Below are 19,061 nucleotides of genomic sequence, written 5' to 3'. Positions count from 1 at the left end.
TGGACTTAAAAGCTTCTTGGTTATTTTCCTTCCAAGTAAGACTCGCAGGTTAGAAATATTTCCACTACTAATGAACCCAAAAGTTCATTAGCTACCAATGAATTCTACTCAAGTATAACCTAGCTTTTAGATGCCAAAGATATAATTGGTTCATTTCCGAAGGTTGCTTTTTCTTAAAATTAGAAGATGTGTTACTAATTTCCATTTGTTGCATCGTGGGAGTTATTGGATTATAAATTGTCAACCATCATACCAGAATAGATAACTTCCCTATTTTTCTTGATAACAACTTTGTTATCAAAATAGACACAATATCTATAATAGTTTAGAAACTGAAATCAGGTTCTTTCTAAACTTGGTACGTAAAGACAATTACTTAAAATCCATATTTTATTCTTATCAAAGGATAAACATCTCCCACTGCAACAGCTACCACTTTTACAGTAGTGCCCATGTGGACGGTGATTTACCTTTCATTTAGTTGTCGGTTTCCTGGAACCCTGCAATGAATTGCAGACATGATTAATGGCATCTTGTATCTACACTCCAGGTTCCGGTAGATAACACCACTAGACATGTTTCAACTAATGAATTAAATACACCTAAATTGTTCTTAGTTCTAAGAAGACAGTCTACCTTAATGTCCAAGTCCTATTTCCAATCATTACAATTGGGACTACTAAGTCTTTTTCTATAGTATGACTACTAGGGATTGACAAACATCCTAAGAATCACAAAAATATTTGGTCAAGATCAACTCCTTAAAATCTCCATGAATTTTGTGTATACAAAATCGAAGAGGAGATTTTATTCATTAATTTTATTATCTCGTCAACTTTACTTTATGACGAATAAAATTAATAGTTGATCGGTCTTTGATCAAATATTTGGTCAAAACTCTTTGAATTTAAAATAACATTGATTCCTCAAACAATATTATTTAAATTCACCAACACCTCAAACACCGTGAATTTTGCATGCCACGTTAGTGTGGACGTATACAAATTCATCATTTGTAAGAGGAGGGTTTTACCCATTGACTATCTTGTCAATATAACTTTTTGACAAATAAAATTACCTCAAACACCATGAATCTTGTATGACACGTTAGTGTGGACGTATACAAATTCAAACATTTGTATGAGGGGTTTATTAATTTTATTATATTGCCAATCTAGTTTTATGACAAATCGATAGTTGGTTTCCCTTTGGTCACACAAGTGATAGTAGTGACTCCGTTGGGGAGGATACTATTAAATGTGTCTAAGTGTATACCATTACTTGACACTAAGTCCATTAATAAGATTATGCCCCTTCCGTTGGGGAAGATCACACGCTCTTAATTAACTTCCTATAGTCATCCAAAATTGGAAGTCTGTTCTAGTGATCCACAAACAAGCTCATCCGTTATGGAGGAAGGCACTCAGAGCCAACGCGCAAGCTTGTTTGCATCACTTACAAACCAGTAATGGAGACCATGGGATTTACTTAAAAATCCCTCTCCCACTTAGTTATTTATAAATGAGGAATTTTAACTATGCTAGCCTACTAAATAAGTAAACCAACATGCACACACAGCACAATATAAAAGCAATAAATAGAAAAACTAATTTTCAACTATTATGGCTTTTATCTCTAGTTGTCCTCCGTGTGTTGTCATCCCAAGCTGCTGCCATATTTGGCCACCGCCACCGGGTCTAGCTGTCGCATCCATCTTGCTCCTAGTTCCGCTGCGCCTCTGGTCCTTAGAAGGTTCCACGCTTTGCAAGATTCGATCCGCGACATAAATAGAATTTTACATTTTTGATCCTATATTCCATAAAAGGAATGTACATTTATCTAGATCAAAAATAAAATCCTAATAAAACTAAATACAGCTCCTGCTGTATTTTATAATACAATCATGCACACACATATAAATGCCCTTGACATGTCCAAGGGTCCAATCACACACATAATAACTAAAAGCCATAATAGTTGGATCCTACATCCACAAAGTTAGCACATCCTACTATTAACCTGCCTAAATTATGTATGGCATGTGCATAATTAAACTAATACCAAATACACAAAGACAAAACTCTAGCTCTGATACCAATTATTGGTTGCTACTTGGAAAACCTAGAGGTTCCACTGTACAAAAATTTTGTACAAAGGTCTGAACCTTTTCCTAGCTACCATGTGTTCTTTTAAATTAAATTTTGGATCGCCTGCGGAACTTAACACGTTTGATCCAAAACTTAATCTATTTGTTCTTTTAGGTTTTGACTTGGATCTCCTGCGGAACTTAACACGTTCGACCCAAATCACCTTAAGTTATTAATTCCATTAAATATTAATTTCCATAACTGGTTCCCAGTACTGACGTGGCGAGGCACACGGCCTTCTTGGATATGGAAGCAACCACCACCGACTAGACAAAACCTTTTATAGAAAGCTAATATTTAATTTCCTAAAATAACTTTAGGTTAACCGAAAAGAACAATCAAATCACAAGGAAAAGAATAAAACAAAAGAACACAATATCGAAAAACATATTCGAAATTCTAGAATCGTAAGCCTCTTGTATTTGGTATTATTTCCATAAATAACTAGTATGATGCGGAAAGAAAAATTACTAGTTATACCTTGTAGAAAAACCTCTTGATCTTCTATCGTATTCCTCTTCTAACCTCGGACGTTGTGTGGGCAACGATCTTCCGAGATGAGAAACCACCAAGCACCTTCTTCTTCTCCTAGCTAGGTTCGGCCAACACAAAGAAGCTTCACCAAGGACGAAGAACAAAACACCAACCAAGCTCCAAGGGATACAAGCTTTCTCTCCTTCTTCTTCTTCTTCTCCAAGTAGTATCCGGCCACCACAAGAACTCCAAGCAAGAGATAAGCTTCGGCCACCACAAAAGAGTAAGAAAGGAAGAGGATGGCCGGCCACAATAATTTTCTTCAAGGATGAATAATTTCGGCCACCACCAATGCTCCAAGGGATGCTAGAGATAAGACTTGCTTTCTCTCCTTCTTCTCCTTCCTTGATCCGGCCACAAACAAAAGCTCCACCAAGAAGATAGGTTTCGGCCAACAAGAGGAGAAGAGAGAAAGGGAAGGGCCGGCCACCACACCAAGGAAAAGAGGGAGAAAAATAATAGAGGTTGTTCACCATGAAGGCACCCCTACCCCTTCTTTTATATTCCTTGGCTTTGGCAAATAAGGAAATTTATTTATAATAAAATTTCCTTAACTTTCCTTGACAACAATTAATTAAGAAAAAATTAAATAAAATTTTCTAATTAATTGTATGTGGCCGGCCACCTCATGTAGAGCAAATAGGATAATTTTAATCAACAATTAAAACTTCCTTTTTTGTCTTTGGAAATTTTAAAAAATAAAATTTCCTTTTAAAATCCCTTCATGGTTGATAAAAAGAAATTTCTATAATTTTAATTTTCAACATGTGAATAATTTTTCAGAGAGAAAAAATAAAATATCTTTCCAATCTACAAATAAGGAAAGAGATCTAATCTCTTTCTTTTAATCTTTTTGTAGATCTTTTTAAAGAGAGATATTTTAATTTTAATTCTCTGTAATAAATTATATCTTCCACATAATAAAAATTAAAATTAAAATTCTTTTTAATTTAATGGGGGTCGGCCACCTAAGTTTGGGTTCAAGCTAGGGCCGGCCACCCATGAACCAAGGCTTGGCCATCCCTAGCTTGAACCCCAAGCTAGCTTGGCCGGCCCCTTTCTCATGGGTATGAAGATGGGTATAGGTGGGTATAGTACTCTATAAATAAGAGGCTACGATAGGGACCGAGAGGAGTAATTGGTTTTGGTCTCCCGATAAAATTAAGCATCCCGTGTTCGCCCCGAACACACAACTTAATTTTATCAATAATAATTCATTCCACTAGAGAACTATTATTGAACTACCGCACCAATCCCAAATTACATTTTTGGGCTCCTTCTTATTATGAGTGTGTTAGTCGCCCTGTGTTTAAGATATTGAATGTCCACTAATTAAGTGAGTTACTGACAACTCATTTAATTAATATCTAAGTCCAAGAGTAATACCACTCAACCTTATCGTCATGTCGGACTAAGTCCACCTGCAGGGTTTAACATGACAATCCTTATGAGCTCCTCTTGGGGACATTATCAACCTAGTATCTCTAGGACACAGTTTCCTTCTATAATCAACAACACACACTATAAGTGATATCATTTCCCAACTTATCGGGCTTATTGATTCATCGAACTAAATCTCACCCACTGATAAATTAAAGAAATAAATATCAAATATATGTGCTTGTTATTATATTAGGATTAAGAGCGCATACTTCCATAATAACCGAGGTCTTTGTTTCTTTATAAAGTCAGTATAAAAGAAACGACCTCAAATGGTCCTACTCAATACACTCTAAGTGTACTAGTGTAATTATACAGTCAAGATAAACTGATACCTAATTACACTACGACCTTCTAATGGTTTGTTCCTTTCCATTTTGGTCGTGAGCTACTGTTTATAATTTATAAGGTACTAATAACATCATCTTCTGCATGTGGCACCACATACTATGTTATCTACAGTATAAATTAATTGAACAACTACAACTAAATGTAGACAATTTGACCAAATGTGATTCTTTATTCATAATGAATGTTTACAAAGCTTAGGCTTTCAGTATACACTCCAACACTGAGTGTTAGAGAACACTTCTTGTTCGTGTGGATATCACTAGAGAGTAGTCTACGTTGACAACTTCGAGATCCGGCGTACCGTTGGACGAGCGGGATTTGCGAGGGCACGCTTCAAAGGTATAAAATGTTTTTCCTTTGTAGATCTACTGTAGATCATAGTTTGAAACTCATACTCGTAATTTTGAAATCTATCCTTCTCACGAGATCCAGTGGCATGGGTGATTCGGGGTTTCCGCGACGCGAAAAGCGGTTTTCGCTGCCCGAAAATCCCAACAGTAAACCAAAATGTGTCTAGCACCTATCTCTTTCATCTCCATAAAGCGTAAGATATCTTCTCTTAGCAACCATACACTTTTAGGACGTCCAAACATAGCTTCATCAAATTCTATGTGTATGCTCTCATCTTTAGGCATCAATCTGATAACATACGAGTAGATATACTTGCATGCCATCGGTAAAGTTTTCTCAATTTCCTTGTACTTGTCCTGATCACCATGAACATCCGAAGGAGCAAATGATTGATGTTGTACATTCTTCTGCAATATGTTAAAATATTCATATCAGTATTCAAATGATTGAGGCTTTTTCAAATACCAACTTTTCAAGATAAATTGAAAGTACCTTCTTTGTTGGTAAAATTACCAACTCTTTAGGCCAAGCAACAATTGTTCCAATAGCATCATTAATGATTGTTGATCCAGACAGAATTGGAATTGGAAGATTTGCTCCTTCATCTAACACAACATCAATAGATACCTTGAAATTCCCTTCCCTAAGTGGAACATGATGAATCAGTATATTTGGGCCTCCTTCTGATAGTATTGTGTCGTACGCCACCACATTTTCACGTTGCTTCACAGCCAGGTTACATTTTTTTCCCTTTAACAAAAAAAAATAAATTGTATATAAATACCTTAATTTGAAAGAAAAATCAATTTGACATAAAATTGAGAAATATAAAACCTCCAAGCTTGAAGTGCCACATTCATAAATCTCCACATCATCTCTCCATTTTGGATCTCTCCATTTTGGGTCGTTCATGTTTGAGGACTTGTTCGATATAACAACCTCACAAGTCTGATTATAAATGACCTGAGCAAGTTAAGCCTTCAATTTCTCTACTTCAGCCTTCAAACTCTTATTCTCCTCCGATTGTTCTTTGAAATTATCGATCATATCCTTTGGGACTGATTCCCTACTCTTTCTTGCAGTTTTAAAGTAGAGTTGGAGTTTTACACATCCTCCCACTCCTCTAACCCGTCCATAGTGTTCTTGATTTCCTAAAGCAGTGGTTAACACATCATTCATCCCAGAAGATTTGAACTCTCCTTTGACTTTCTTTTCCATTAAGTCATCCTACAATATGAGATGTAACAAATCAATCCAAAAAATCCAATATTATTTAGCTAAGCAATATGAAAAGTAGATAAAAAAAAATAATTACAATTTTTGCAACGACTTCTGTTATCTCCATATTTGTTATGTTGCCAGATTTATCCTCACGGGCTTTACGCCAAAGCATCGATCTATCAACTTCCTCATTTTCAGCAATTATTTTCTTTTCCCTCTACAATTCCAAAAATGATTAGTTACATAATATTAAATACTTGCTTGAAAATGATAAGTATAATTGCATGGTAGCTCACCAATTCAACCTCTAAGCCGATGTAACCTTTGCGAGACAATCTGTAATGATATTTATAATGCATCGTTCTTTTTGCTTTTCATGAATAACCTACATAAAAAATACATTCATAAACACCCATATGCATTAGTATGCATTATATATATGGCAGACATACAAACAATTATAAGTGTATAAGCAAACAATTATACTGCAAACAATTAAACTGCAAAATATGAATGATGTTACGAAACCATAATCCTAACTATATATAAACTGCAAATAATTAAACTTGCAATGAGTAATTCTGCAATGAGCAAACAATTAAACTGCAAACAAGTCATCGTGATTTGTGCATTGATGTTACGAAATATATATATGAATGATGCATTCAAGACAAAGTAGCAACGCTTCAATTTGTATCAGAAACTGAGTAATTCTTTTGGTTTGGTGGTCAAAAGAGCTTGAGTAATTCTTTTCAATCCCCCCACATGGCTGGGTGGTTGCAATTCCTCCTTCACATAGATTTTAAGTGTATATAAAATATGTTATACACTAAACCCTATGTAGGAAATTCAACGTGTAAATGTAGGAAATTGCAAATGTAAAAGTACAAACAACTCCATACTTTAAAAGACAACAAGTTTTATAATCAAAATTTGCAAATGAAATATTTTAAAGATTTTCAACTAACACTATATGAGTGTGTACCTCCCATGATGGATGAAGTCTCTCATCTACAAATGCTTTCCAAACTGCTTTTGGGATCTGATATTGGCTAGGTGGAGAACTCAATTTTTCAGGATTGTCTTTATTTGGCCAAACAAATCTGCTAGTGAGTTTATTTTTAAAATCTCGCCACTTTTGAGATGCTGAATTCATCACAGCAGTCTCACTTTGTGGTGTTAATTCGAACACATTTTGCAACACAAAAAATTAGTTAATACTATTAATAGAAAAGTTGAATAGAAATAAAACAATAATAGACATACAAGATGGATAATTATACAACTAATATGACAAGAATTGATTAAATAAAACAATGATATAACTAACACAACATATATCAATCACTAACACAATGATGTATGTGAATCAGAACTCTCATTCGTACTCCAAACCCTATAACTCATTAGTGAGTCACTCTTGAGAGTTCACTAGCTTTCTCTTGCTTGAATAAGAAACTTCTTAAGACAATCTTCTCATACAAAGATTTACAGCAAGCAAAAAATTCTAAGTTATTAGGTAAAAGAGAAAGGCTTTAAATATCATACCAGTGTGGTATGAAAAAGTGAGGTATGAAAAAAGTAAGAGAGATTTTATCTTTCTTACTAGTGTGGTATGAAAAAGCAAATGAGATTTTATCTTTGCAATTGGGATAAAGTAAGAGAGACTACTCGTTAAGGAGAAACAAAGGAAGAATTATGTCATACAAAGAGTTCTTACCACTTCTTTTTACATGCAGGTTCTTTATTTCAATTCTATTAATCTTATGTTAAAGTCATCATATAATTCATTCATGCTAAGGTTGTATAAGGGATAGCAGATTGTTTCTCAATCTTTTAAACTGGCAGCCTATCAAGTGATCTATTTGTCAAGAATGTATACTAGGCGCAGTTCATGCATCATGTGGTTTGAGGAGAGTAGTACAAGAGAGAGGCTTTAGGTTGTTATTATATATGTGGCTACAAGATTTTGAGAAAAATCTCAAGCTCGACTCTTGTGTAGTTGGGTTGCAGGTCATGCATCTTATGCATACTATTTTAGGTCAAGAATCTCTACCTATAAGCCATGTGTAGCACTAACTAACGTGAATTGCTACTACAGCACAAACCCATGAGTGTTGTAATTTCTCTGACATACTGCACAGCACAAACTCATATTCAGAAATGCCTAGGATAGTCTACACTCTTTGTAAACTTGGACATTAGGTAGCACAGCTACATCAACATGCACATGGTTCATGCAATAGTATTAACTAAAATTAGTTAATACTATTAATAGAGAAGTTGAATAGAATTAAAACAATAATAGACTACAACTAATATGACAAGAATTGATTAAATAAAACAATGATAGCTATTTGACAAGAATGGATTAAATAAAACATTGGTAGCAGAGAGTTGAAAGCTAACTTGATTTGAGATTGTATGTATTTATTAATCTTACCAAAATCTCTTCCCACAATTTTTGTTTTATATTTTCTGGGACAGTAGGCCAAGACTTTATGTTGATTGACACCATGGTTCTAGCAACAGAGCCAATGTACGATTGCAATGCCTTTCCATTTGCATTGTATAACGGTCGGCCCATGTCATCATAATCAATCTTCGCTTTTTTCCCCCATCTTGCAGCTGCAGTAAGTTTACACATTGATGTAGGACCTCGTTTGTTCTTCTGCACATTGATAGAACGTTCTTCTCTATCAGTAACTTTATGTACCTCTGTATCAGCTACACCATGTAGCTCAGCATCAACTACTCCATGTATCTCCTCAACTGCTACTACTTGTTTTTTACGACCCATCGAGTATTGTCTGCATAAGAACATCAATGAAACCACTATTAAAATTGGTACAATAACAAAAACATGACATATATAATCATAATAGCAAAAATATAAATAAATAGCAACACAAGTATAAACATAACATACAATTGCATAACATAATTTTTTAAAGTGCATAAAGCATTCCTGTATGTTCATAACATAAACATTACACAAAAATTTAAAACATCATTTTTTCTTTTTTGTGACCCAAACACCCTCAATTTCTGATCTAATATATTTTTCATGTGCAGGAATGCAATGAGTATCAACATCATCAATTGGTCTAGAATCAGGAATACTGCTCCAATTGTCATCAACATCTCCCTCATAACATCTATTTGGAACTGGAAGCACAATTGACCACCCCTTTGTTAATGGGTCATCAATATAAAAGACTTGGTTGACTTGACTTGCAAGCACAAATTCGTCATTCTTGTGTCCTCGTTTGTTCAAGTTGACTAAGGTGAAGCCACATTCATCATTGTTGATTATTCCTTTGTCATTTGCAACCCACGCACATTTGAAAAGAGGAACTTGAAATTGATGATAGTCTAATTCCCATATTTCTTCAATCACTCCATAGAAAGACACATTAGCTAGCAAGGGATTCTTATCTTTAGCACTACATACAAGCATAGTGTTGGCAACTAAAGAAACCCCACTGTTTTGGCAAACTCTATCATCATCTCGCGCCTTTGTTTGGTATAAATTACCATTTATCACATAACTATTATACTTAATGATTTGTGCACGCGGTCCATGGGCCAACCATGTTAATGTCGATGTTGTTCCACCATTACAACTGTCAATTTCAGCAGCCACCTAACATGTATTCAATTTGAATATGGTGATTAAAAATAGTAGATATAAGTTGTTTAGCACAAATGATATTAAAAATTTGATGAATCTAATACCCTCCTTTGCACGAAACCAATCAATAAACCTCTTATTGTGAGCATCTTGTATCCACCTTTCATCTTTCTCTTTTTTGGGGAACATTGATTTCAAAAAAGTTTTATGTTCACTGTAGAAGTATTAATATGTAAATTTAAGTGAGACATTAGATAATCTCATTTATGTATGCAGAATTATAAATAATACAACACACTTACATTATATAGCGAGATACTTCTTCCATATTTTCTAGCACAGTCAAATGTGCTTGTTGCAGATCAACTTGTTGCACTATAATTGGTGTGATGCTTGCTTGCAAGCCAGAACCATTTGCTTTCGGGTCTCGAATTGATTGAGGAACTCCAATAGGATCAGCGTCATTGAGGTATTCTGAACAAAATTCAATTGCTTCTTCTGCTAAATATCTCTGAACAATGCAACCTTCAGGATGTTTTCGACTGCCTACATAACTCTTAGGCACCTTCATGCATCTTTCAAATGGATACATCCATCTAACGTAAACTGGTCCACATAATCAGACTTCTCGAACAAGATGGACAGTTAAGTGAAGCATGATATCGAAGAAAGATGGGGGGAAATATTGCTCCAATAAGCATAGTGTAACAACCAAGTCAGATTGCAACTTATCTAACTTGGCTACATCTATAACTTTGCAACAAATATCTTTGAAGAAAAAGCATAATCTTATAATAGCATATCTAACATGTTTTGGCAGCGCATCACGTATAACTATTGGTAAGAAATGCTGCATTAAAACATGGCAATCATGGGATTTCAAGCAAGTCAACTTCAGCTGATCCATGCACACAATATTATTCATGTTTGAAGAGAAACCTTCTGGAACTTTTATATCCTTTAATGACTTGCACACTTGTAACTTTTCTTTTTTTGTGAATGAGCACGCAGCAAAAGGAAGATATGTTCTCTTCTCCCCAACTATAGGTGTTAATTCAGGTCTAATTCCCATCTCAACCATGTCCAACCTAGCTGCCACATTATCCTTGGTTTTTTCCTTTAACATTCATCAAAGTATTAATGAGGGATTCAAATACATTTTCTCGATGTGCATAACATCAAGACAATGTCTTACATGCAAGTGTTTCCAGTAAGGAATATTAAAAAAGATTGACTTCTTCTTCCAACATTTTCTGAAATTTATTGCTTCTAAATCTTTTTCTTCTATATTGACTTCCAACTTATTAGCCTTTGCATGCTTTTTTTTCCCTCTCACACTTATCTTTTTTCCAAACTCACACCTTATGTCAGAAAGTTTCTCAAACAACTTAATCCCAGATAATGGTCTAGTTGCTTCTCCAAGTTCTTCCATGCCATTAAACTCCTTCATTTGCCTACGATAGGGATGAAACCGTGATAGGAATCGTCTATGGCCCGCAAATGACATTTTCTTCCCATTTTCCAAGTGCCTTGCATAAGTATCTTCTCCACATACTGGACATGCATAATAACCATGTGTAGTACATCCACTAAGGTTACCGTAGGCAGGAAAATCATTGATGGTCCATAATAAGACTCCTTTAAGAGTGAAGAACTCCCTTCGATAAGCATCATAGACTCCATCAACTCCTGCCCACAATTGTTGCAAATCTTCAACTAACACCTCCAGATAGACATCAATATCGTTTCCAGGCTGTTTAGGCCCTGAAATGAGCATAGTTAGCATAATGTATTTCCTCTTCATGCACATATTTGGAGGTAAATTATAGTTAACCAACATAATTGGCTGTAACGACCCGCCTTCTACTAACTAAGCTGTAAGGCCGGACCATCACATTATGTTGTGCTAAACTATTCCCTAACCATCATTAAATCTAGGTGCGGAAGCTGTACTAAATAAATTTTGCTAAACTATTGTCATTTCTTTATTCCATATGTGCTAAGGGGTGTAATCTAAGGTATACCTAGCATATACTACATCCCCTAGGGTCAAGGAACTGTATTAAACCTTTTCCAACCATTATCAGACCTCCCAATCGATCCACCGATCGTTTGGAATGGTCGAATCGATCCGGTGATCGATCCAGCATGCCACTGTATGCGGAACTTGGGTTGGATCGATCCAGTGATCGATTCAGCACGCTACTGTGCTCGGGCAATATTCTGGATCGATCGGCTGATCGATCCAGGCTAACCAATCGATCTAGTGATCGATTCCGGAGCTCTCTGTTCGCGATGAAACTAGGCTGGATCGATCGGCTGATCGATCCAGACGCAATCTGTTCACGGAACAAGCTACCAATCGATCCATTGATCAATTGAGGACCCCCAATCGATCCACCGATCGATTGGGGTTTCTGATTTTGCAGCTAAGCTCTGATTTCAGCACTTGTTCGTGCCAAAATTACTTATATCAATTCTAAACTACACGCAAAACATTCTAACATCACACAAATAGTGTTCTAAGCATGATAGGGTGCATGATTAACTAATTCATAGCAATTAACATACTAAGATGCAAAATAATAAAATGCTAAAAGGTTTTTGTGCTTAAAACAAGCTTGCTGAAATTCCCTAAGATCTTTATTCCAAGTTCCATCCACACACATCTTCATCACATTGCCCTCCAGCCTCCGCTAGTCCATCTTTCCTTTACCTTTATCTGCAGTATAAGGAAAAAGTATCTGTAAGCTTTCGCTTAATAAGAAACCATCTACCTCACAAAACATGCAATCGATGCAATATGTTTTTCAAACATGCTATTTGAATATGTACTGATTAAACTAAAACATGGCATGCTATCATACAATACATGGAAACCAAAAGCTAGTCATGGCATACTATCATCTAAAGCATGTGTAACAAAAGCTGAACATAGAGCTATCATACATAATCATAAGAGTGAGCTGAACTGAAGCATGAACTGAGCTAATTCTAGCAAATGCTAAAGCTATACTGATTTCACCTAACTATTTTGTGAGAGTTTAAAACTACATATATAATAAATGAAAATACTAATCATGCTGCTGTTTGGGCCTGGCAACTGTACGTGCTATGCGCGCATCCCTAACTAGACCCGGGTTTGCAAATCCTGAATTTAGTAGGGCTACTAGGTTATTTGAACCTAGGGACGACTGTGGGAGCTCAACCCAATGGATATCTAATCCAGTACAGTGCCACTGAGAAAGTAAAATACTGAACATAAGCTAATAAATTCTTGTCTTGCTTTTACTAGGTTGTCTAAACCCAGAACTAAGTTATCTAAACCTAGAGGCGACTGTGGGAGCCCTCCCATTGGACATCTAGTCCTGTAAAAGGTGTAGCAAGACTATATGAGCTGTGAAATGCTTCTATTGCATTTAACTAAACTATTAAAACGCCTAAGTTGCATTTTAACTGTGCTAGTAATTTAATCGAACACTTGGTATGCGCTAATTCGCATCCTTTGTACCGAGAAGCTATATACTACTAACTAAAACATGGAATTCACACGGAAGCTACTTATACTACAGGTGAGGGGTCTCTTACCTCCTGTTCGGATTTTCTTACAAATCTAATCGCTAGATTTCTGGAGGAGACGATCTTCTTGACGATCTTCTCACGTCTATGCGTTCTTCTCGCGAAGAGGAGCGTCCTCGTATCGGAGTCGTCGCCGGAAGGTGCTCCTAGAGCCCTTAGGCTTGATGCGCCGAGAGAGGAAGAGGAGGAAGAGAGGTTCGGCGGGATTAGGGTGAGGAGAAGAGGTAAGTCACGATAAAAAATAAAACTCCTCACTTAATTCCCTATTTATATTAAGGAATTAATTCCCCCAACTTTAACTTAAATAAAATTGTTTCCCTTTCCTTTCAGCACGGCTCTGCTGGGTTCTCCTGGTTACTGGAGTTCACCTTTAAGTCGTAGGACCCAATAGGTCTCGGGTTCAATTCCCGCGTAGACTATTTTCGTTTTCTATTTATTTTTGCTACTTCTGCTATTCTAAAAATTCCATAAAAATATCCTAAAATTCCAGAAAAATACTAGGATATTTCTAATAATTATTTTGAGAATTTTCGGGCGTTACAATCCCCCATACCTTATAAAAAGTTCATCCTCGAACTTAGAATAACTCTGGGTACTTCTGTCTCATACTAGCTTCTGTCTCCCATGTTGCCTCTTCTGTTGTGTGATTTTGCCAAATAACTTTTACTAATGGTACCTCCTTGTTCTGTAATTTCTTAACTGCTCGGTCTATTATCTGAATAGGCCGACTATCATAGCTGAGGTCTTCGCGGACTTGTACCGACTGGGGCTCAATCACCTGGGTGGCATCTGGGATATGCTTCTTCAGCATAGAGACATGAAATACATTATGAACAGCTGACATTTCCTGGGGTATCTCTAGCTCATATGCTACCTTGCCAACTCTTCGGCTAAGATATGGTCCCACATATCCGGGACTTAGCTGCCCTTCTTCCCAAAATGCATTACTCCTTCATGGGAGCTACTCGAGGAACACTGAATCCCCAACTGAAAACTAAAGGTCTGGCGTGTCGGCATAGCTTTTGGCGGCTCTGTCTCTATCCTCTGGCGGATCTGTTGTATAGCTGCTGTGGTATCTGCTACTAGATCTGTCTGGAGTTCTAGTTCTTTCTGTTCACCACTCTCATACCAGCAGATTGGAGATCTACACCTCCGCCCATAGAGAGCCTCGTAAGGTGTCATGCCGATAGTGGCCTGATAGCTGTTGTTGTATGCAAATTCTGCTAAGCTCAGATATTTGCACCAACTTCCTTTGAAATCTAGGGCACATGCTCAGAGCATATCTTCGAGTACTTGATTTACTCACTCCGTCTGGCCATCTGTCTGAGGATGGAAAGCTGTGCTAAATTTCAACTTAGTGCCCAAAGCTGACTGTACATACTCCCAGAAGTGTGATGTGAATCGACTGTCCCTGTCTGAAATAATGGTCCGTGGGACTCCATGTAGTCTGACGATCTCCTTGTGGTACAACTGAGCTAGCTGTTCCATGGAGTAGGATATCCTGATAGCTAAGAAGTGGACTGATTTAGTCAATCTGTCGACTATTACCCAGATGGTATCAAAACCATTCGTGGTTATGGGTAATCCCACTATGAAATCCACAGAAATATCTTCCCACTTCCATTCTGGAATCTGAATGGGCTGTAAAACTCCTCCTGGTCTCTGATGTTCTGCCTTAACCCTCTGACAGGTTAGGCAGGTGCTGACATATCGAGCGATGTCTCTCTTCATCCCAGGCCACCAAAAATGTCTCTTCAGGCCTTGGTACATCTTGGTGGAGCCAGGATGCATCGCATAAGGAGTCCTGTGAGCCTCATCTAAAATCTTTCTTCGTAGTTCCTCCTGATCTAGAACACATAGCCTGTCACCAAAACCCAACACCCCGCTAGAGGACACTCTGAATTCTCCACTTTCTGATTCTACTAATCCTTGCTTGATTTTCTGAATTTCAGGATCCTGCTCTTGAGCTGTCTGGATGTCACCAAGCAAGGTAGACTCTAATGTCATAGTAGAGAGCTGTCCAACTTTGAGTTCGAGACCGAAATCTGTGATCTCTTTCTGTAGGGGTGGTGACATGGCTGCTAGAGATAATAAGGCAGTACTGGACTTTCTGCTAAGTGCGTCTGCTACCCTATTTACTTTTCCTGGGTGGTAGAGGATGTCTATGTCGTAGTCTTTGACCAGCTCTAGCCATCTGCGCTGTCGCATATTCAAATCCTTCTGAGTGAAGAAGTACTTCAGACTCTGATGATCAGTATACACTTTGCACTGAGCTCCATACAAGTAATGTCTCCAAATCTTGAGAGCGAACACCACTGCTGCAAGCTCAAGGTCATGAGAAGGGCAATTCCTCTCATAATCCTTGAGTTGTCTGGAGGCATAGGCGATCACCTTGCCATTTTGCATCACCACTGCTCCCAGTCCCAACTTAGAGGCATCACTATATATATCAAAGCTGTCTGTATTTTCTGGTACTGTCAGAATAGGTGCACTGGTCAATCTCCTCTTCAGCTCGCTGAAACTGTTCTCACAGTCCTCTATCCACTGGAATTTTCTGTTCTTTCTGATAAGAGCTGTCAGTGGGGAGGCTATCCTGGAGAAGTCCTCTACGAATTTTCTGTAATAACCTGCTAATCCCAAAAAGCTTCTGATCTCACTAGCGTTATTGGGTCTTTTCCAACTACTCACAGCTTCTATCTTACTGGGGTCTACCATAATACCATCCTTTGAGATGATGTGACCTAGGAAGGACACCTGATCTATCCAAAATTCACATTTCGTGAACTTGGCATACAGCTGGTTCTGCTGAAGGGTCTGCAATACTATTCTCAGGTGCTCGGCATGTTCTTCCTGAGTTCCTGAATAGATAAGGATGTCATCGATGAATACGATAACAAACTTATCTAAGTATTCTCTGAATATCCTGTTCATGAGGTCCATGAAAGTAGCTGGAGCATTTGTCACGCCAAAGGGCATGACTACGAACTCGTAGTGTCCGTATCTAGTCCTGAATGCTGTCTTGGGTATATCCCCTTCTTTAACTTTCACCTGATGATAACCTGATCTGAGGTCTATTTTCGAAAACACTGCTGCTCCCTTTAGCTGATCAAACAGGTCATCAATTCTGGGAAGAGGATACCTGTTCTTAATTGTAACTTGATTTAGTGCCCGGTAATCTATACACAGGCGCATGCTCCCGTCCTTCTTCTTCACAAACAATACAGGCGCTCCCCATGGTGAGTGACTAGGGCGTATGAAGCCTTTGTCAAGCAGCTCCTGTAGTTGCTCATGAAGTTCCTTCAGTTCTGCTGGAGCCATGCGGTAGGGTGCTTTGGAGATAGGATTTGTACCGGGAATGAGTTCTATCTCGAATTCAATCTCCCTGTCTGGTGCTAGACCTGGTAACTCTTCAGGGAAGACTGTTGGGTAGTCACATACGACTCGGACCTCTACTAGTTGTTGGTCCTTGTCCTGACTGGTACTGACTACGTGTAATAAAAATCCCGTACATCCTGAATCCATTAATCTCTGTGCTTTCATAGCTGAGAGAAACTTCTTGACTTTTCTCTTTGGTTCTCCGATGTATTCAAACTGCACTTCTGCTTCCGGTTGGAATACGACTTTCTGTTTACGGCACTCTATAGAAGCACCGTATCTGATCAGGAAGTCTATCCCAAAAATGACATCGTAATCAGTCATGTCTAGCACTATCAGATCACAAAAGAGTTCTCTGTCTGCTATAATGACTGGCACTGCTCTGAGCCAGTGCGTGGATGCCATAATTTCTCCCGAATGTAGTGTCGTCAGAAACTGACTACTGAGTCCCTCGGAGGGTATCCCTAACTTTTCGGAAAACTTCCTAGATATATAGGAATGGGTTGCCCAGTATCGAATAAGACAGTTGTACCTTGCTGTAAAATAATGATCTGACTTGTAACAACTGTCGAGGCATTCGCTACGTCCTCTCTGGTGAGTGCGTAGATCCTCGCATTGGTCGTAGCTGGAGGGGCTTCTAGTCTGCCCTGACTGATGTGTGGACCATCTAAAGCGGCCTGCATCTGATGTAGCTGTGCTGGCTGGCCTCCATACTGTATCGGCTGTGGTTGAGGAAGACTTGTCTTGTTCGGGCATTGCTTAGCCATATGCCCTTCTTGTCCACATTCAAAGAATCCTCGTGTGCCCTTGCGACAAACTCCTGGGTGAAATTTCCCACAAGTAGCACACTTGGGATAACTAGGATGTTTGCTGGCTGGTCCTCCCTTTGGGTAACTCCCTGGTTTGCGCTTGTTGCTGGAGTTCCCTTTCCAGTTAGAGCTGTGGCCCTGTTGTTTCTGAGTACCTGAGCTTCCTTGCCCTTTGGACTCTGAGAGGACTTGCTTCTGCTGCTTGATATTATTCTGGTAGTGCTCGGTGGTTAGAGCACTGCTGACTAGTTCTTCGGTGGTTTGCGGCCTATGAACGCCGCCAGCCACGTTCATTGCTATTTCCGGCCTCAGCATCTTGAGCATCAATCGGACTCGTTCTTTTTCTGTGCTGACTAGTTCAGGGCATAGACGAGCCAATCTGTTGAATTTCTTCACGGTTTTCACAACTGATAGGTTGCCCTGACGAAACTCCGTGAACTCGTCGTAGTGGCGGTTTGTGACCCGCATGTGAAAGAACTCCTCGAAGAATTCTTTCTCGAAGTCGGCCTACGTCATCTGGTTCACTGGGCGCTTCGCTCTAATTCTCTCCCACCACATACGTTCATCTCCTGTCAAGCAGAAGGAGGCGCACTTCACCTTTTCATGCTCTGGCCAGTCCAGAAGCTCCATCGTGCTCTCCAGTGTTTTGAACCAGGCTTGAGCATCCCATGGTTCACTGGTGCCAGAGAAGTTCTCGAGCTTGACTCTCTGCCACTGGATCAGATAGGCTTCTCTCTTTACCTCTGCTGCTGGGGTTGCTGGTGTTGTAGGCTGGACTGGTGGAACCTCTAAGACTACTGGCGTTACTAAGTTTGGTTCCGGGGTGACTGTGGGAGTATTCTGCTGATTAGCCTTTAAGGTGGCTATCTCCTGTTGCTGTTCAGCTAGCTGCTGATGTAAATGGCCACTAATGCTGTAAGGTCTGGGGGAGACACTAAACTGCCTGCCTCGTGCTGGAGCTCAGTAGTTGGTGCCCTTCTAGCTGGGCGTCCTCTTGCCATTTCTAAAGGAAGAGAGGACATACATAACTAAAGCATTATGTTTACATAGCTAATACTATCATGTTAGTTACTATCACAGATAAGCATACTTTAGTTATCTACAAACATGAAAGCAATAAACATAACAAAGTGAGAGGTATTCTTACTGGGAAGCTGCAGGTTCAATGCTGATGTGTGTGAAGGAAGTATGGAACTTGGCTCTGATACCACTCTGTAACGACCCGCCTTCTACTAACTAAGCTGTAAGGCTGGACCATCACATTATGTTGTGCTAAACTATTCCCTGACCATCATTAAATCTAGGTGCGGAAGCTGTACTAAATATATTTTGCTAAACTATTGTCATTTCTTTATTCCATATGTGCTAAGGGGTGTAATCTAAGGTATACCTAGCATATACTACATTCCCTAGGGACAAGGAACTGAATTAAACCTTTTCCAACCATTATCAGACCTCCCAATCGATCCACCGATCGATTGGAATGGTCGAATGGATCCGGTGATCGATCCAGCATGCCACTGTATGCGGAACTTGGGTTGGATCGATCCAGTGATCGATTCAGCACGCTACTGTGCTCGGGCAATATTCTGGATCGATCGGCTGATCGATCCAGGCTAA

This window comes from Zingiber officinale, chromosome 3A (genome assembly GCF_018446385.1).
Source record: "Zingiber officinale cultivar Zhangliang chromosome 3A, Zo_v1.1, whole genome shotgun sequence".
Lineage (NCBI taxonomy): Eukaryota > Viridiplantae > Streptophyta > Magnoliopsida > Zingiberales > Zingiberaceae > Zingiber > Zingiber officinale.
Note: the sequence above shows the minus strand (reverse complement) of the source record.